This window comes from Sebastes umbrosus, chromosome 14 (genome assembly GCF_015220745.1).
Source record: "Sebastes umbrosus isolate fSebUmb1 chromosome 14, fSebUmb1.pri, whole genome shotgun sequence".
NCBI lineage: Eukaryota > Metazoa > Chordata > Actinopteri > Perciformes > Sebastidae > Sebastes > Sebastes umbrosus.
The window spans coordinates 7,543,826-7,564,963 of record NC_051282.1 but is presented as its reverse complement, the minus strand read 5'-3'; the positions used below and the strand labels follow the sequence as shown (position 1 = coordinate 7,564,963).

The 21,138-nt window shown below is 42.0% G+C and overlaps 1 protein-coding gene and 1 long non-coding RNA gene across 10 annotated transcripts in view; both read right to left on the bottom strand.

Annotated features, from left to right (window-relative positions):
- cacna1ha (calcium channel, voltage-dependent, T type, alpha 1H subunit a) overlaps positions 1-21,138 on the bottom strand; it is a 144,800-nt gene that overhangs the window by 79,629 nt on the left and 44,033 nt on the right. The window lies entirely within an intron of this gene.
- LOC119501771 lies at positions 1,088-20,727 on the bottom strand. The gene is made up of 3 exons (XR_005209917.1): positions 19,057-20,727; positions 7,271-7,273; positions 1,088-1,099 (listed from the first exon to the last, which is right to left on the bottom strand). It is a non-coding gene; the product is annotated as an uncharacterized LOC119501771 (long non-coding RNA).

Genomic DNA, 21,138 nt, shown 5'->3' with positions numbered 1-21,138 from the left:
TTATCATAATGAGAAAAAATAACAAACGAGTAAGAGAGTATGAGTGCTAGACGGAGCGACTGGAGAAGGGAACATGAGCAGGAAATAACTTTAAATCATGTCTCCTCAACTAGAAAAAAAAGTCACTGATGCTGCTGTTATTCTACTTAACTTTGGCTTTCGTCCCAGAAACAAACACATGCACACACACATGCACACATGAGTTGTGTTATTGAATTATTCCCAGGGTGAAGTACTATTCTAATTAGAATGGGAGTTGAAGCAGAAAAACAAATGGTGACCACTGTCTTCTACATTACTCACAAAACACACACAAAAGAAGGAATATGTACATTGTAAGCAAATTATGTTAATGTCGCACACACACACGAGGACAATCGGGACTCTCTGCTGTGATCGGGGGCCAAGACAGAAGTTTGTATCAGCGAAAAAAGTCGGACCTAAAACTTTTTTTTTTCTCCAGTGGCTGTTAAGAGTAATTGTGGTCTCCTATAGCGGCGGCTATAACCTTTAATTCATCCTACACAACAGATTTTCCAGTCTCCTGTGCTGAATACTTTGCTTACTGTAGATGTCAAAAGGTAATGATGCACAGCACACGTTGGACTTTTTAGACTAAACATGTCTATGGCAAGAAAACAACGAGACGGGAACAATTTACCTCCCATGTGATCAGTAATGGACATAAAATGTACAACGTTATGCAACTCCACATTGAAAATTCAATGCAACATGTCATATAAACAAGTCCCAATTTAAGTTTAAGTTTACAATTTGTCATTTGACATTCTTTAAAAAACGAATAGCAAATGTTAATGACATTATTGCATGCATGTAAAGTAGAGGAAAATGCATCTCAGTAAATGTATTGTAACTGTAGCTTTGCAACAACATCACAAGATGTGAATAAAAAGCAATTCAAAAAGCAATCAGGCAATCAAGACTAAGTATTGCACACTCACATTTCAGGGTAATGAGTGCTCATGTGCGACACAACGGCTATGTCAAAGAGGACTCTCATCTGAATACATACATGAGGCTTCCTACATCCAGCAGATGTTGATACAACCTTCAGGATATGGATGGAGTGGGTTTGAGGCTATTTATCATATCAACTATTGACAACTGGAGAGAACAACATCTGTTGTTTATGTTCTTTTTCATTTTAAGAGAATTTAAAACAGCCAAGGAAAAACAGAAATGTCAATCGATCAGTCTGCAGTGGCAATCCATAAAGCAGTTTTCTGCATTTTACAACAAAAAAAATGGAACATAAAAATAGGCTATTTTCTTTTCCTCTGCTCCCTCCAGCACACTATCTGTATAACGGCCCATTTGCTTGTCTGACAGAGGATTTCCTGAGCCCCAGCTGCCAACGCTCACCTATGTCAGACCGCTTAATTAACCAAACCTGACAGGTGTGCAATGTGCTCTGCCAAAATGTCACGTCTTTATTCTCCCTGCTGACAAAGGACTTCCCTCCGTCCACCGGGAGGAGAGTTAAAGATATGGATCTCCTGAAATATGAGATATGTAGATCAATATTTAAGGTATTTTATATGCAGACCATGTCTTTCTAGGGCTACAACGCCCACCTGAGCATGAAACCATCATAATATCATATACTCACACTACTTACATGCAGTGGTGGAATGCAATTAAGTACACTACTCAAGTACTGTACTTAAGTACACATTTGAGGTGCTTTACTTGAGTATTTCCATTTAATGCTCTTTCTACTTCTACTACGCTACATCTCAGAGACAAATATTCTACTTTTTACTCCACTACATTTGTCTGACAGCTTTAGTTACTTTACACATTACAGTTTTTCATCCGCTTCCTGTCCAGTGCAAACTACGTATCTCCAGATGTGGTCGACGTGAATGACCCTATCTAGAGCCAGTTGTAAGAGTAGCGTAGTTCATTTGGAGTAGAGCAAGTGCGTAGAGTGCGTGTGTGTGTGTACGGGGGAAGTGAGTGGTGAAGCAAGAGGGAGAGAGAGCGGCGGCAGTGAGTAACATTATCGACTCCGTACCAAGCAGGAAAAGTTAACAGTGTTTGGTTTGTCCGTTCTGGGCTACTGTAGAAATATGGCGGTGCAACATGGCCGACTCCGTGAAGAGGACCCGCTCCCTATGTAGATATAAACAGCTCATTCTAAGCTAACAAAAACACAATGACTCTTATTTTGAAGTGATCTTATAGTAAAGAAATCATACTTATATACAATCATATATAATCATACTAATATTAGATTCCATTTCTGCCAATAGATCCCTTTAAAAAGCCTCCTGGCTCAGCTGGAAAATGCACCGCCACTAAGCTGAAAACAGGGCTGTTTTTCTGTGCTTACTTTTTAGAGATATGTGATTTTTTCAGATTACCTGTCTCATACACTATTGTTGGGATATAGTGACCATTTCATAAAAAAAAATACTTTTTTAATGATTTTTGCTCCATTTTTACTCATTGCAGCTCTAAGTAAAGGATCTGAATACCGCTTCCACCTATATGTATATCTCCTGCTTCTCCCAATTTGATGTTCTAATATTGTGATGCTGAGGGAAGCGGGGTCTGCTATATTTCTGGAAAAAGATGGTCTCTCTCTGCCAATGCGCCCAGCTCCCACTGCCATGGTATGCAGCAGCTGGATATCCAAGTCAACAGAAGCAGCGCAGCTACTGTGGGAGGCAGAAAGAATGCTGCTTATCCTCCGGAGACACATTTAAAAAAGAACGAGAGGGAGAAATAAACAAGGGGGCATCTGAGTCGTTAACATTTTTGGAGGGTACAGGATGTAAAACAGGGGACTTGTGGTATGTTGACGGGGCAACAGCAGCCACAAAGGGAGCGTTTGCATTTTATTCAATAATTCTGCAGAAGCAACAACAGCTCTGAGGCATAAACGGCTGTTGCTTGTGTCGTAAGTAACCGGGGTACAAATGAGTTAGGCGTGTATTCAGCCATTACAGCGGTGTTAAACATGTGTTGTGCCCTCGGGGGGGAGTGGCAATAAAACATTGTCGATAATTTTGTTACAATCGTGTTGCTGTGAGTATTAATACAAAACACATCTTCAATCAGGTAGAAAATGCCCTGGGCCAGTCTGACACTATACACACACGCACACACACTCACACACACACTCTTAGTCAAGCGACGTTAGGTCGATCCTTCCTTCAGAGATGAAAGACTCAGTAATCTGCGGCAGAATTAACATTAGAGATTTGAATATTCAGAGAATATCTCTCTCTCTCTCTCTCTTGTTGCTCTGTGCCCCCATGTGCTCTGCTTTCTCTAATTCCTCTTTAAGCTCCACAGTCAACACCTCCTGAGCCCCCTTCTGTCTTCAGCTCTCCCACACACACACACACACACACACACATGTACGTGTGCGTAGAAACACACAAGCATCGACGTGTAAGTCCTCAAAGTCAAGCCGGGCTGTCGCTGCAAAGCGAGCTCAAAGCGACAAAGATCCTGGCGTTTGTCAAATTTTGTTTGGTTTCTGCCTCACACACACTCAAGCTCAAACTCATAAGGGCAGTTATGTTGTTCCTATGTTGCTATAAGCTCGATCAAATACAGTGTACATTTGGTTGGATTTCCTCCTCTGGCAGTGAGACATCCAGGCCCGTCTCACAACGCTCCTGGTCTGACTTGTTAAGGTCGATTTATGCCCCGGCAATCTGAGCAAATCAAATGAGGTCTGTGTCATGTCACCCTGGATGTGAAGGATTGTGGGTATTAAAGTCTAGCACTAGAGGAGTTTAATATTACCATTTATCACCTGTCCATATAACAGGGCCCCATATTCACTAAAAACCGTGTTTGATCCAGTAAGTCAGAAGCAATACTGGGCTAACTTAATCCAGAACAAACGGGTGGTTTTGACCCAGTGTTAGTGCTATATTTTTACACTACTGTTGGGTTATTTACCCAAACTAAAATATGGCTATTTAGACCCAGTGTAAAACATGTTTTGCTAGTTGTACAAAACAATGTGCATATGACAATGTAAAGGACAAATCAGTAACAACCAGTGAGTTGAAAAAGAGATTAGAGTAGATTGGAACAGTTTGCAACCACCAGCCCAACAGTTATACAGAAAATAACACTAACACAGGGTCAAAACAACCCATTGTCTTAGATGATTTATAACCATGGGTACAGGGTAAAGTTAACATTGGTGCTATATTGACTAAATTTGGGTAAATTTTGACCCAGTGATTTTTAGAGTGTACTAACATTTTGACAAGGAACACCGGTGGGCCAGCAGTCCAAATCTAGAAACACCAATTAAAGTCACTGTGAGGAATTTTTAACTAGTTATGAAACAGTCTCATTGTAATACTGATGCCTCTATGTGACCTACATAAGTAAACGAGACATTCAGCGAGAAGATTGGCTATTTCATATAGTTATTCTTCATGCTATTCATCCAGCGCGAAATGGGACAAAATCATGCAGGTTCACCAGAAAACTCCTTCAGCTCAGACTCCAGCGGGGCCTCTAGCTGTGACCAGCCCGCCACGGATAGACCCAGATCCGGCTTTGCTGCCACCTTCAACCCTCAGTCGGAGCTCCGGCGTGAGGTGGAGAGCTCCACAGACTGCAGCAGCTGCTCCTCCTCCTCTGGCCAGGAGCACCTTGTAAAATTTTCTAAAGGGACTCTGGTGCTCGGAAACACTACCGCTTTTGTCCACAGGGGCCGCCAAAATCAACACAGAACTCCTTGTAGTATAGCTTTAAATTGGCATTATAAGCAATGCTTTACATGTTCGTTATTATATTCTTGGGAAACTAAGATATTCATGCCGCAGAGTTATTTGTTGTACTTATTTATTCATCTACTGGCATTTGGCTTAATTGTGAAGCAGATGCAGGAAGTTCAACCTTTGTTTATTTGTCACAGATTTTAGTGAATTGCAAAAGTTGGACAATTCATTTCCCATTCCTTTCTTGCATCCTTCAACCAGACCAGAGTGCCTACACTACTTTTTCTTGACTTGGTTTATGGATCTATCAATATCTTAGCTCCTCCGGTACAGCCATAGTGCTCTACCAGTGGGCACAAAATCTGTCTACTGGAGCAATTTAGTGTCTGGCTGAAGGGCGAGAGTAACTTACTTTATACTGCATCGAGACGTCAGATAGCAAAAGTAGACATACACCGCCATGCACACGCAGCAATTAAAACTGTTAAGGAGAAACAGAGTGAAGAGGATGATGGAAAGCTTGCAAAAAAGACAGATAGATGGAGCATCAATTACATTTGTGACTGTATAATGACTCAGTGTTTATCTTCAGCATCTGCTGTGCAAATATGCAACAATACCAGCCTCCCAAGGTAAACAAATATCACAATGCAATATCAAGCATTTGTAAGAGAGCCTGTTAAATTTGCACCACGCTCTGTCATAGCAAAGTCTCACACCTACAGCGAACTGTGATAACACTTACACACATTCACTCGGTGAACATACACACACACATACAAAAAAATGCATAGTGCTTGTATACGAGTACACTCAGGGTGAAGCGTGGTTTGCGCAGGTTGTGTGTGTTCCCCTTTGTTTTCCAATTGGACGTGAAAAGCACAGCAGCATTGCACCTTTTGCTTTAGCACCATTGTGTTGGTGCACACACGAGCGTATTCAGACAGAAGTGACTGCTGATGCAAGACAACAACAATTCCCCTACACAACCTCTTGGCGTACACGGATGCACACAAGCATGAATCCCACTGAAAGAGGTCTCGCAGCACACACACACACACACACACGGTGTCAAGCCCACTCCACAATGCATACACAGTGTCAAGCCCACTCCAGTTGAGCTGTCAGGTCGGTGCCGGTGCACGCAGAGCGAGCGGAGGGGAGGAAGGAGTGCACGGTAAACAACAAAGGAGCACCGAGGCACCGCAGACACAATTGTCCAGTTGTCTCCCACCACAGCAGTCGTAATCAAAATGACAAAAACTCAATTTGGTTTCATTAAATTAAGTCTCCCTCTCTCCTTTGTTTTCATCCTCCCTCCTTCCCTCCTCCATCCTCCCAGTGGTTCTCTATCTGTCCATATGTGTTAAAGAGGAGCTACAGTGTTAAGTCTCCGCACACAAGCAGAACTTATCCCTATCTGCTCCGCGGCTCAGCGCTCTTTGTTCTGCAATAAAGCTACATATTTAGTCTCGTCTGGCGAGCGGCTCTCAAACTCTGCTTCGGCAAGAGGAAAAAAGTTTATTGTCTGACCACACGTTCACGCAACGATATTTTGATTTTGATTTGAAGAGTAAGTGCTCCGAGAAACTGAATGACATTTAATGGCATGACTTTGCACTTTTGCATCATTCTTTCATTTTATTCTTTTTAGCAGTAAGACAGGCAGCCAGTACAACCAGTACTTTTAATGGTGGAGTCTAGCTTTAACGTTCTGTGCAGATGCATTGGTCACAGTCAGTGGTCACAATTTACAGAGCCTCGTGGCTCTTTATTTGGCTGTCGCTCTCCTCAGGTGAAATTCCTCAGCCAAGCGGCTGAAATTTCAACCTGTCTGTTTTGCTCTATTTACCTCATTCTGCTGAATTTGCAGCTAAAGGAGAGGTGATTAGTGTGAATGTGAGAGGTTCAGATCAGTGACCAGTGGCGCAGTACTTAACTCTTCATGCTTGGGTGAAGCAAACCTATGCATCCATACACATAAAGATAGAGAGATGGAGTAAGCAACTGACTTGTCTGCAACACTGAAGTGCGTTCTTTAAGTGGTTTGGGGGTTAATGGAGCTCTCAGAGTAACTCTGTGGATAGATTGGAGAGAAGGTGGGAAAAGAAAAAAGAGAAGAAGGGGGTGAGGCAATAACTGCAGCTTGTATGAAACATATTGTTCTCCCAATACAAGCATCTACTGTATACTCTGCTGGAGTTTTAGGGAAAACAAAATAGTGTATAGGGTTGCAAAATTCCAGGAATATTCAAGGTGGAAACTTTCCGTTGGAATTTATGAAGAATTGATGTAAATTTTCTACTCAGGCTGTATTTACCATGTCATAAACAGACATAATCCATTCATTTGCCAAACAAAATCCATTCATTTGTCAAATAAATACAATGTGAAATGGGCCGCATGGTGAGTTAGGTAGTTAACTAATGGGGAAAGGTAAAATCTGAGCCAAAAATGTGGGCTGTGTGCAAACGTACGGTTTAAAGTGAACAACAAATTTATAAAAGAAATGTTTTACAGTTAAGAACTAGAGATGGCCCCTTCACCACTTCCTACCCCCCTAATTCCTGTGCCCTTGCTCAGACCACACCCATTTTTAAAACTCGACCTTCATTTTGATCCTGACTACACAACCTGTAAAGTTTCGTGACTGCATCTTGCGCGGTTGTGACGCTATCAAAGTGACAAAATCTGTCCACAGAAATATACTAAACACCTGGCAAAGTACTCAAAACCTCCTCTGTGGTATAGTTCCTGTTACAGCAGGTGTCTCCAGGAGCACATTTTGCCACGATGACTCACGCACAGACTCACAAGGTGAAAACAACACCAGCGTCGCTGTCACGGCCTGGTAATGAATGGAAATAGATTCATTAAAACTCCTCAATTAACATGCACAATCAAATTAGATCTCACACACACACTAGCTAGCTAGCACAAACTAGCAGAAGATGTTACAAATGAGATACTGTGTACTTTGCATGGAGTCCTTTGGCTCAGACAGAGCAGTAGTGCTGGCTGCACATGTGATGGGAGAATGCACTGAGCATGCAGAGGGTTTTCTATTTGATGGGATACTGGCGAATGATCTGTACATGTGATGGAAGAGAGAGCAGCTGAGTGTGCAGTGCGTGGTTACAATTCAATTAAATGGGCATACCTTTAAACAAAACATGCCATAAGACCTATAGCATTGCTTTTTATGTGTATTTTCCCCAAAAGTTCATTATTAAAATGGTGAAATTCAAAAATTCCCCAAATTCTTAACTTCCCTTTGGACATTTTCTGACCCTTTGCAATCCTAATACCATATTTCATTTATCAAGTATAAAATTTGCAGGAATTTTAATGTCAAAACAGTGCAGGATTATTGACGTCCTACCACCGAAAATAAGGTTAACTCTCCCTCTATGCCCTCCTCAACACCCTCCCTCCTTCCTCAGGTCCTTGACCCTCACCTTCACCCCTTATACCTCTCTTTATCCTTCTGCTTCCACCTTCATTTCTCTGCATTATCCGCTCTCCATCACTCCTCTTAGCCTTTCGCCTCCCCCTCCATGTGCGTTTTCTTCCATCCTCTTTTGCAAATCCATTTTTCTGAACCCCCCCCCCCCCCCCTCCGGTCCATCCCTCTTTCATTAGAGGAGAGCAAACTCAATCCCATCAGATGTAATAACCTAATCACACTCTCTGCTCGGGTCGATCAGCAGGGCAGCAGTGTGTGTGTGTGTGTGTGTGTGTGCATACAGTCGTTATGAAAACAAGTGTGTGTGTATGTGTGTACTTGTCTTGCCTGATATGATGAGCATACCCATTTAAGTGTCCTTTGCACTTTCCATATCTGCTTTGTATATTATTACTTTGTACCAGCTGGTATTATAAAACATGCCTGACAGCGTAATATACTTTGTCAGCGGCCGAAATGGGGTTGGTGAGTGGTTGGGTGTATAAAGCACAGGACTTCAACGACAGAGGTCAGGGTTCATACCCTGCTTGTTAGATTTAGTCAACTTCAACACTTGGTTAAGGTTAGGGAAAGATTGTGGCTTTTGTTAAATATAAAAGGAATCAACATGTCCTGTCTCCTGCTCCAAATCAGCATTGACCTGTTCCATATTCATCTACAATCTTCCCCTGACCTTAACCAAAAGCTTTTATCTGCCTGAACCATAAAAACATGAATCATGCTTTACTTGCTAAGAGCCAATATTCAACCCGGTCTCACAGGAAGGCGTATAAATAGCATGACATTACAAGGACACTCCATCTGTCATGAGAACGCATTTTAGTCTTTTCACGTGTTATTTGTATGCCTCTTTTGCGTGACACTTTTACGTCCACCCACCATAAGCAGTCTTTCTCACTTTTCATTCTATGCCGCTAGCTCTGAGTGTAGCATATTTACGCGGATGCGTTTACATTGCAGTCAGTACAGACTACATGGAGTACGAATGACACGCCTAAAGCGAGAACAGCGTTCTTATTGCACATGAAATGACCCTTTAGTGTGACCAGGCTGGGATATTGTAGGGGAAATGCATTTTTCCTTGCAGATAAATTCAGTATCAGCATTTTGTGTTGGCAGTGAACAGTGAGTAGATGCGTTCAATATAAATATGTTGATCAATAACATTTCGTGGCGTTATTTGTCCTGCAAAACATAATTGCTAAAGCACATTAGTTGTATATGAACATTTTCAGTTCCGGACCTCCTGGATAAATGACTTATGACACTATAAATCTCCATGTATCATCACTTTTTGAGGTTTTCGAGAATGCTGCTGCACCATACTACTTGTAAACAGTGGGTCTGAAAAGCGAAGCCAATGCTGAAGTGCCTTAAACTTGCATTCTTTCTAATAGCCAGCAGGGGGCGACTCCTCTGGTTGCAAAAAGAAGTCTGATTGTATAGAAGTCTATGAGGAAATGAGCCTACTTCTCACTTGATTTATTACCTCAGTAAACATTGTAAACATGAGTTTATGGTCTCAATCGCTAGTTTCAAGTCTTCTTCAATACAGAATGATGTTCATTTAGTAAATTATGGTCCCATTTAGAGTCAAATAGATCATAAAAGCAGGGGATGCTTCAGGGCGTGGCTACTTTGTGATTGACAGGTCGCTACCACGGCGTTGTCTGGTCTGAGAGTTGTCCGTATTTTCGTCTTAGAGCTTCAACCCTTTCCCAGTGTGTCAAGTCAATTATAAAATTTTTGGGTGCCTAAAAATCGTATTCAGCGTTTGGTTGTACTTGGCTCCACCCTTTCATGTCACTTCTGGTTGCAAAAACAAGATGGCAACAGCCAATAACCAAGAAGGTGACGGCCAAAATGCCGAACTCGAGGCTTCAAAACAGCAGTCCACAAACCTATGGGTGACGTCACGGTGACTACGTCCACTCCTTATATACAGTCTATGCTTGTAAAGTAGTATTCACGTCAATTTTATTACACTTTCTATCGTTAGATTCTTGGTCCTGATAGAATGACAATATTAGGTATGCAAGTCAAGTGATTACATTATAATTCTCCGATTCTTACATTATTTTGTAGATATGTTGCTACATTTGATGCTCTAATGTTTTGGTTTAAAGTATTTATCGATATTTAATTTCAGAAGAATCTCCAAACAATGTGTCATATCTTGATTTCGTATATAACACATCCTTATTTGTAGTATCTTGTATCACTTGTAGACACTATTCAAACACCTCTCACTGATTCGTTGGCGGGCAAATCTCAGAGGTACTAATTTCTGCTTCAACCAAGCAGCAGCCATGAAGAGTGCTGCTGGGTTAGGGAGCTTCTCCAACTGCTGGCATCGCCCTACAGACCATCGGAGGCTGTTTGTCCTCTTTCCTTCATCACTCCATACACTGTTAATGAGCTCTGTTCCCCCTCTGCTGTCCTTTTCTTCCTTTTTACCCTCTACCGCTCATCTCAAAACTTCTCTGCTCCGACCAAAAATCTGCTCTTCCCCCGCATCATGTTTGTCTTTTCCTCCCCTACTCTCGTCTCTCTCCTAACTCCTCCGTTCACTCCATCTCTGTTTCTCCTCCTCTTCGCCTCCTAGTGATCCGTCTCACTCTTGTTGATGTGGCAGTGGAGTCCTTCCAATCCAGATTCCAAGCCGTGTTTGATTGGGATGATTGTTCATTTATTTCACCATCTGCCACAGAAAAACAGTCACACACTCTCTACCATTACCTCAAACATAAAAAAAACTCCCCCCCCCCCCCTGCTGTGATCACTACTTTAAGGATTTTGCCAACAGGATGACTAGTTGCCGCATGTGTCACGGAGTGTGTGTGTGTGTGTGTCTGTGTGTGTGAACTCCAGATCCGCTCATCTCAGCGAGGTCCCTGAAGACGGCACGATTTCAGAAACAGAAACTCATAAATCATCCTGTCCCTGAACTCGCTCCTCCTCGTTCCCGCTTTCATCTCTCCATCCCTGCATCCCTCCTCCTCCAACACCCCCGAGAGGAGGCTGAGGCAGCAGTGACGCAGTTACACCAGGATTCCCTCTGTCTCTCTCCGTTACAGTCTCTCTGCTGCACGCTCTTTCATCTCCCACTTAATTCCACTGCCTTTTTTAATCCTCTATGTTGATGCCACCTTTTCTTCCATGGTGAAACGTTTTCTGAGCGACTTCACATCGACTACCAGCATCGATGATGATTAAATTACATTCTATATTTCTCTCTGATGTCTATTTTAAAACAGTGACAAATATCTGTGTGCGTAATGAGACACATCAGATCAGTCTTTTTCAGTCCAGTGCGACAGAACAGGAACAGTTTTAGAAAAGCGTTTGTTCTCTGCAGCGCTGCAACGTGTACATGATGTACTGGACTGAAACATTCCTCTGACATACAACACACCTGAACACAGGGCATCCCAAGGTGAGATTCTCTCTTCCTATGGCATCTGTCCCACCATGTGCATGTACAGCGTGTGTGTGTCATGGTGTGTCAAAGAGGAAAGAGGGAGGAGGGAGATACAGAGAGCCCTAAATAGAGCAGCTGCATCTGGTGGGGCCTGGCCTTAAACCTGTATAGACTCACACACACACACACACATACGCCGGGGGGGCTACCTACCTAACATGCCTGAAATGGATCAACCGTTCAGCTCGACCTTGAGCTATTGGCTCCTCTACATGCATTAGAATCGGCACCACACAGACCGTCACACACACAAACGTTGGCTAGTTTATATCACCTCTTGCTTGAAGTATAACTCTTATGATATATATTTTTCTGATCATGAACAAAAGACCAAAGCTAACAATATTTGACACTGCTGACAAGTTATGTCTGTAAGGCCAAAGCCTTACTGACTCATCTGTGCCATAAGAGCACCAATTTTTTCCAAAAGCTATTAAAAACACATCAATGAACCGTAGTTGCACTGGTTGACATGTTCTTCTACTCATTGCAATAAACATGGGCACTGTAGTTCATTTTTAACCCTTTGGACTCTGCAAAAAAAAAATGGTCCGCCAGTGCCTACTTTGGTATTTTTGCTCATTGTGAAGTATTTCTTGGAGTAGCGTAAAATACTTAGTATCCCTAAAATCTGTACAACCTAAGCTAAAAGGTTATGTAAGTCAATAAACCATAATAATTTATGACGTTTTTTATAAACTTTCACTATATAAAAACACAAAATGTACTGATCCAAAAGAATTCTAGATTTAGAAACATAAACAAAATATTTCTGAATACTCCATAAGTTATTAGAACAGTTTTTAGTTTTTGAGATATGCTAACTTTTATGAGCAGATTGAGAGTAAAGGTAATAGATACAGTAGATAATGATGTAATCACAAGCGTACAACTTAATGACGTGAAAGGCAGAAGCCTTAGCTTTCTGCTGCAAAAAGAATGAATGCTCTAGCTCTTATGATTTTTATTTTACATTGATTTAAACAGTATCACGTAAACAACGATCTCCTGCAGACGCCAGCGGCAGGTCCGTTTTTAAAGGGTTAAAAAATACAGCTATTTTAGAAAAATACTTAGAGATACTGTACCCCAACAATCCATAAAGTTGGAAGACAGATTCAAAAAACTGAATGGTCAAACTTAAAGCGACAGCAGCTCAGATGTCTTGACTTTTAGTCTCTACTATGGGCTTAAGCTCCAAAAACACTGGATCCTACAATTCCCATAATGCAACTCAATGGCATCTTTATTTAGACCCTCCGTGCCTGGTAAACGGCCACACCTTTGAGCCTTCATGACACCACTTTGTAACGCAGGCTTTCTGTAATTCATTTGAAATCTCAAACCCAAGCTGAGATAACCCTGATGACATCACTATGACATCATCTGAGTAAAGATTAACATCTTCAGTAAGAACTAATGGGTTTGGAGTTTAGCGCCACGACATGGTAGGGAAGTCAGAAAGTATTGAGAGGCAGACTAGTTGGTTTGAGTCTTTTCATGGAACTACTGACAATAAGAAAATGGTAGCGTTCCAGCAGCCTCATGCTGTAATATAAGGACCGTCACACACACTAAGTGTGAAAGGATTCCTGTGTGCAGTAAATTGTTGGTGTATATTAATGCTGACAACACGCGTACCGTGGAAGACTGTCAGACATAAACATCCTGACTGATTACAGCGATTAGGAGGGCCACTTTTATCATGCGTGGTATTCTCTCTCTCGCTCTCTCTGACACAGTTTCGACAGGATTCTGGTTGCTTAGTAACCAACCGACCGCAGTCCGAGGATTCCAGAGAAGTGTCCACAGAGAGAAAGAGAGAGAGGAGAGTTGAGGACAGGAAGGTGGAGTGTTTTGTGTCTTTTGTCTTGCATTTTTGGCGATGCTGTTTACATTTTTCTTTGATTGTTTCCTCTGAATTTTCACAGACTCTCTCCTCCTCCTCTCCCTCAACCAGTCTCACGCTCCATACTGTCAAGGGAGAAGGGGATAAAAAAGATCACCTCCCTCTCGTTTCCCATCTCTTTTCTCCTTTTACTCCCTGCCTCTGCATGCCAAATACACATCACCAAATACATGTCGTATAATCCAAGTATAATGCATTACATATATGAGCTATCTCCTCACATACACTCATGAAAACATTGTAAGCCTCTCTCCAAATGTATTCATCCTTTAATCCTGTTAAACTGTTATGTTAAACTTCCCAAGGATTGTTTATCCTGTAACAAATTACACAAAGGCCGCTCGCTTCTTAATATATTTAAAACGAGCTGCTGCGATGAGTCCAGTTAATGTGCGGCAGTGTTTCAGGGTTTGTTTCGGAGGTCTCCTCAGGGGGATCGTAGTGCTGTACCCACAGGATCATTTTTACGGCTTTAGCGTGTTTTATAGATCATTCCTGCTGACTGCTTCACTGTTTGCTGGGTTACACTGACAAATGGAGTAGAAGCAGAGCGAGTGGATGGAAGGGAAGGAGAGAAATTGCACGACTGTTATTTAGGATTAGATATTAAACTCCACAACAACCCGGTGACAGTAATGTATAGCTTTCCAAAACTGAAGACATAACTTTATAAAAAGCCCAATAAAAAAAAACACTTATGTAAACCAAGCTATACTGTAGCAGCAAAATGGAAAGACGTATAACAAGAATATTTATTCTAAACCAGCCATGTATGAGCACACAATCAAGCAGCGGGTGGCCAAATGAGTTAGTGCACGGGGAACTTTAGAAATGTGAAGGAACCTGGAGAAACTAACTGCTGCTATTATATATATTATATTACTATTCATTAAATACCAACGATTAAGGCATAATTACAAGAAACAGACTGAATCAAATGAATGATGTTATCGACAGAGACAGAGAAATTAAAAAAAAATATGTGGAAGTGGAATATGTGGTATTTTCTAGGTAATGTTTCCAAGATTAGCACAAAGTTATTTTTTTAATTAAACTGCAAACATGCCTACTGTACATAAAGGAATCAAATGCAACAATTGCACGGGTCACTACATGTGCATGGCGGTAAGGTTTTCTGAACCTGACCCGCCAGATGGTTTGTTACACAGAACCATCTGAGAAGCCGTCATTGGAAACTGTTTGGAAAAGGGCAGGCACTTTAAAAAAAAAAATACTTGACAGGTGATTGGATGAACCATCTGTCAATCAAACTCTTGCCGAAGCCAGTCGGGAGAAGAGCGGAAACATCTTTTCCATCGAGAAAAGCCTTCGATGCCGTTCTCTGCTCTTCTTACAATGAAGAAATACTCTCCAGCTCTGATAGTTCTGATGCTATCGCAGCATCTACGCTCACCTCTTCAGGAGCCGCCATTGTTGTTTAGAACAAACAGTCTCCTCCCCCATGGATGTATAAAGAGAACTGGATACCGCCTTGGAGGCGGGCGCCCTTTCATTCCCATGAAAGTTGCTTAGTGGAGAATGAAGCCAAAATGGCTCGACTGCCGAAAGTACCCGGATCATCCGGCGATCTTCCGCATCCATTGGGCCCCATGGAGCAGGCGCAGTAGTGTTTCCTTTAACTCCGTCTCCCAGCCCTCAGTCCAAAGGGAAATAACTCTGGATTCAGCTATTAGTGCATTTTACAAGTTTTAATGATTTAAATAAGGACTATTCAAGTGTTCGTACTGGGAAGTTGACTCACCTCAAAAACATTGTTTTTGACGAGTTACAGACGTCTCTTTCCCAATGTAAGTCTATGGGAAAAGGTGTTTTTGGGCCCAATGGCATCATGTGAAGGACACAGAAGTCGTAATACCACCGTTTGGCCACTATGAACATTTGCTTCAAAGCCTGGCGCTCTTCCTGGGGACTTGGCTTCCCCGTGTCGTCACACACACCTAAGCCACGCCCGTAGCTGTCAATAACTCCTCACAGGATTCTCATTGGTCCGTGCTCTGGCTTGCCAGGCACAAACCTGTTACTTGAAGCCTGACAAGACGAGTGATACGTGATCCCGCTGTGATCTCGTGACATCGCGAGAATCCAGCTGCCGAGCAAGGTACGGGTATAGTTCTGCAGGATGTTCTGCTTTCAGTTAAAAACTCTATGACAAATACCGGGCTGTCAAATTGGAGAGTGATGCCAAAAGTGCTTCCTGACTTTTATTATGTTGCTCTGTCTAGACTTTTACAGTACTATATATCACTTAATTACACGAGTTCCCCCATCCTGCATCAGTCCTGGATTACTACTTTTAAATGCAGTTATTTTAGAAGTGTAAACATACTGTAACATTCAAATTGCAATATCACACATCTAAAAAAGGAGGAAAGTAAGACTATCTTTTGTGTTTGATAGAGCGATGGGATGACATGCAGATAACTTGTTTCAATGATGTGAAGCTTGGCCTCCGATGAGCATTATACATGCAGGCCACGTTGCAGGAATCAAATCAAAAGGTCAAAGCCTATTGGTTGTATTTCTATCTCCCACCAGATGGCCATATGCCCTGCCCTGCCTGGCAGCATATGGACATCTGGACACAAACCAAGGCATGAGCTGCACACACACACACACACATAAACACATGCCCACACACACACACATACATAAGCTAACACATGTATATGAAAATGAACATGCATGCAAATTTTTTTAACATCTATACACACAAATGCACAACATATGGAGCCATTAGTAAATGCAAACTAAAATGCCATGTATCCAAAACACGCAACCTCCACATTAGTCTGAGTGAAAATGTGCATGTGTTCAAGAATGTGTGTGTGTGCGCGTCTTGTGTATATCAACGCGAGCCCTCCCTGTGAACCTGCGCGTGTCTACAAGAGAGTGTGTGGGTGGCCATGCGTGTGAGTGTGTAGCCATGTGTGAGTGGTGGATCTTGGCAGCTCTCTCTATGAGCTCACCTGATTCACTAGCAGGCTGCATCCTCTAATGGCCGGCCACATTACCTTCACGGGTAACTGCATATTATATAAACCTCCCCTCAGGTTTTTTTAATCTCACTTCTACGCTGCATTTGTTCTGAAGATAATCACTGTGGAACATTATACAGCGAATTAGTATTATGTTTGGCACTCGGCCAATGCTTTTATGCAAAATTACATTAGATTAGATTATTATTAACAACAAGCAGGAAGTCCAGTGTGTTGCTCAAGCTCAAGCGGAGCCTTACTTTGCCTCCAGCCATGTCTCTTTTATTTTTCAAACAATAAGCATTTTTGCTTGTTGTTTGACTGCAGAGACAAATATATAATAGAGCCCCAGTGGGTTCATGGAAGTTAAAAAAAAAAGCATTATTATTTTAGTATACGGACATTCACTGATTTTCAGTTACACCAGACAGCTACAGCCTTCAAGATCGAAGTGAGTCGATTGAGCTTATCTATCATTAGATATCTTGAAACCACAGTGTTGAAATAGTAATATTTTGATTGGGGTTGATAATATTTAATGTTTATTTTCAGTCAATTAATCGAAAAGACTTTGGTAAACAGAAATCTGATGGACAGTGAAGGGAAAACAGTTCAAAATGGCAACACACTTTCCCTGTTCAGCCAGTGTGGGAATCAACCTAGCAAATCAAACTTTCAAACTTGTTTTTTTGCAACCAGAAGTGACACGAGAGGGTAGAGCTAAGTACAACCGAACGCTGAATAAGACATTTTTAAGCGACCAAAATGTTTCATGAACTGAAAACACACTGTGAAAGGGTTAAAGTTGTAAGACGAAAACGCAGACAACACCCAGACCGGACAACGCCGTGGTAGCGACCTGTCAATCACAAGGTAGCCATGCCCTTAAGCATCCCCTGCTTTATGGTCTATTTGACTCTAAATGGGACCATCATTTACTAAATGAACATCATGCTGGATTGAAGAAGACTTGAAACTAGTGATTTTGACCATAAACTCATGTTTACAGTGTTTACTGAGGTAATAAATCAAGTGAGAAGTAGGCTCATTTTCTCATAGACTTCTATACAATCAGACTTCTTTTTGCAACCAGAGGAGTCGCCCCCTGCTGGCTGTTAGAAAGAATGCAAGTTTAAGGCACTTCTGCATTGGATTCACTTTTCAGACCCGGAGGTAGCCCACTGACCAGTACTCACTGGCACAGAATGTTAGTAATAAAGTACTTAATTATTCAATACTGCCACTTTCATGATGGAGCCAGGTACTTCAAAAGGAGGCAAAAATGCTGTGTCAGGTACAATTTGTGGTCAACTTCAGTCAAAAAACTGCAACATTAAAGAACACATTTTTGCTAAATGGCCTGTTCACACCCGGACAGGTAATGTTTGGAAATGTTTTCATAATTTGTGCACCCAAAGATTGGTATTTTGTATTATGAATTGGTAATTTGTGTCCGAAAGTACTACTTCTTGCATGCAATTTGTGCCCCCAAATGCTGCAATATGCGTGCTATGCAGGCTGCTGCTTTCAAGTTCTAGCATCTTCTTTATTCCAGTTCAAGCACTGGTTGTGATGGCGCTTATGAAGCAACTCACCAGTTTTCAATGTCTACAGAATGTCAACAGACATTTCCACTCCTGATGCATTTCCACAGTAGTTTAGCAGGTACAAGGTAGTATAAGGTAGGACCTCTGCAACAGCTGCAACGCAACTAACTGACTTATGCATTTAGAAACAGTTTAATCACAGTAATAAGCATTCCCTGCTGAATACTGAACAAACATAAAACAAATTGATTTCCAAAAGGCTGATGGTGTAAAAACACAAATCCAATTCCGAGCAGACGTTTGGCGTAAATCGATTAGCAACGCAAATTCAGTTAAAGAAAGTGAATACAAAATTACAAGAAGCTATTAAAAAGTGCCAGAATCAGACAATGAGGTAATGCTGAGTAGGGACAATAAACACTGTAAAAGGACTCTCTGCTCCGGCCGTTAAAAGCACAATGCCGGTCACGAACAGTATATTTAGTTCAGATAGTCATTCTCATTTGTTCTGTGTGCTGCAGCTGAGTCATAATTGAAAATATCCCACACTCAGTTTGACACGACCGCTGAAACAATATGCAACCACTGATCACATCTGTGCGCTTCCTCCACCTTGACCTCTCCTTTACCATGAAGAGGATACGACTCCTCCGACTTTAATTGAGATCCCTTTTATCACCAACACATTTGAAAGGATTATTCCAGCTGAGGAAAAACTCGGGGCCACTAAAAGATGACATCTGTCTTCCCTCCATAAAACTTTTGTGTCAGGCGGGCTCCTTCGTTTTTCATTTGGGAACAGAGAGGATCAGTGGAGTGGATCTGGAGGACCCGAAGGGGAAGAAAGACAGAGAGACGGAGAATAAAAGTGGATTAATAGAAAGACTGACAGGGAAACAGGAGAGACTGCAGAGAGATAACAATGTGAAAGGGAACAGGAAGAAAGACAGAAAGGAAAAGAAGAAAGAACTGTTTTAAGGCTTGCAATATTTCCAATGCTAACACACACACACACACACACACACACACACACACACACACACACGCACTGACCATGATTTGGCGCGCTCCACAACATTTTCTGCTTTATTGCCTCGGAGCTGTAAAATAACTCCTCTTCACTGCACTCATCCTCAGCACAGCCAACCTTGCCCAAAACATAAACAAACAAACACACACACACACACCTACACACACACACAGACCGCCAAAATCGGACATCTGACAGATTGGCGAATGTGTTCGTTTCCCCGCTTTCTTTCATTTAGAGCCTAAATCTGCGGCCGCTTTAGACGCAACTTCCTACCCAGGAGTCTGTTCCAAATCACCTCTATTACCGAGCGCCAGACAGAGAGCTGGTGAGGAAGAGCGACTGGACTGCGACGAAGAGAGACACAAAATGGAGATCAGAAAACGGTGAAGGGCAAAAAAATCGAGAGAAAGAGTAATTGAATTTGTTTCCATATTTTCAGGTTGAGTTACCATAGGAACCACATCCTCACACACACACACACACACACACTTCTTTCTTTTCTGCAGAGTCCAAGGTTTTGCTCCCCCAATCCAGCCAGGGGGTGTTAGCTCACAGAAAAGTGTTGATCACAGTCAGCGGGTAGTGGAGGAGAGCGCACGGCTTCTCCTGTAATTGTAATTTATTAGGTGCAATTACCGCAATTAAAGAAAGAGTGTGCTCCAGTTTCCCCATGGGCTCCACTGCTCGCTGATTTTGATCTACAATGACCCGTCCTCTGAGAGCAATGGTGTGGAAGTGCAAGATGTAGCGCTGTATGATTACTGTGCCTTCATTTATTTACTGAAGAAAACTAATGTTGTTGTAAACCGATACCATTTTCTTTCTTTCTTTCTCTCGAGCAAAGCAGAAGGACTCAAATCATAACCTTTGTAAAAGGAAGAAGCAAAGTTAACCCAAAAAAATGTGTTTTGCTTTTTGTTACTTTACTTAGATGCTTGACCTCCCCTGTGCAGAATGATGGATGTGCACATGACTATGGAGGCTGTTTTCACACCCATCTGCTGGACGGGGGAAAGCCTCTCTGTGCTCACTTTAAATCTGAGTTTAAGGCGTGTTTGTATCGGCTTGACTTTGTGACATCACAGCTGGTTTGGAACATAGACTGTATAAAATATGGACGTAGTCTCTGTGACGTCACCTATAGGTTTATGAAGAGCTGGTGTGAAGCTCAAAGTGGGTGGCTCCGGCCATCACCCACTCTGCAGTGATGACACAGCCTAAACTCCCCACTAATCCAAAAAAGGGAAAATAGGTGGATCGTCGGTGGAGCTGAGGTCGCTAGGGTGACGTAGCAGAGCAGACAGCTAGCAGCTAGAACCTGAGACGGCACCCAGCTGGCACTCAAAGCAGCCACACCCTCAATGATGCCTAACTTTAAGCCTCAATATAAGGCTATATTATGACTATAAACAGGACTTTGTTATTGCAAGTATATTCAAACAAAAGCCCACATGTCACAAATTAAACATACACAATTAACGTATCCTCATACAATGGTTCGTATGATATGTTACGAAAAGTTATTACTCATTTTTTCGTGCGTTCTCCTACGAATGTCCAGCAACACGTGTCAACTTCCGCTGGTTGCATACATACAGTCTTTTCAAAATAAACTACAGTCTTCACAGGAAACAACTTGGTTAGGTTTAGGCAAGAAAACCTACTTGGTTAGGTTTAGGAAAAGATCGTGGTTTGGGTTCAAAATAACTACGGAAGTGGCGTTACGTAAGTACAAGAGTTACGTGACAAATAAATCAACGTTGACTTCTGGTTTAACACCGGGTACGAACGGCGGGCCAATGTCTGGTGTTTTTTGACCCACCCATCCACCCCGACTTCCTCCCTATTCTACGGTCGTCATTCTTTATACTTTCCTGGTTCACGATTACATGAAATACATACAAATTGATTTTGTGGTATAAATTATATACAAATTACAGTGCATTACTTTTGTAGGTATAGCTACGAACGGCGTATGAGATCAG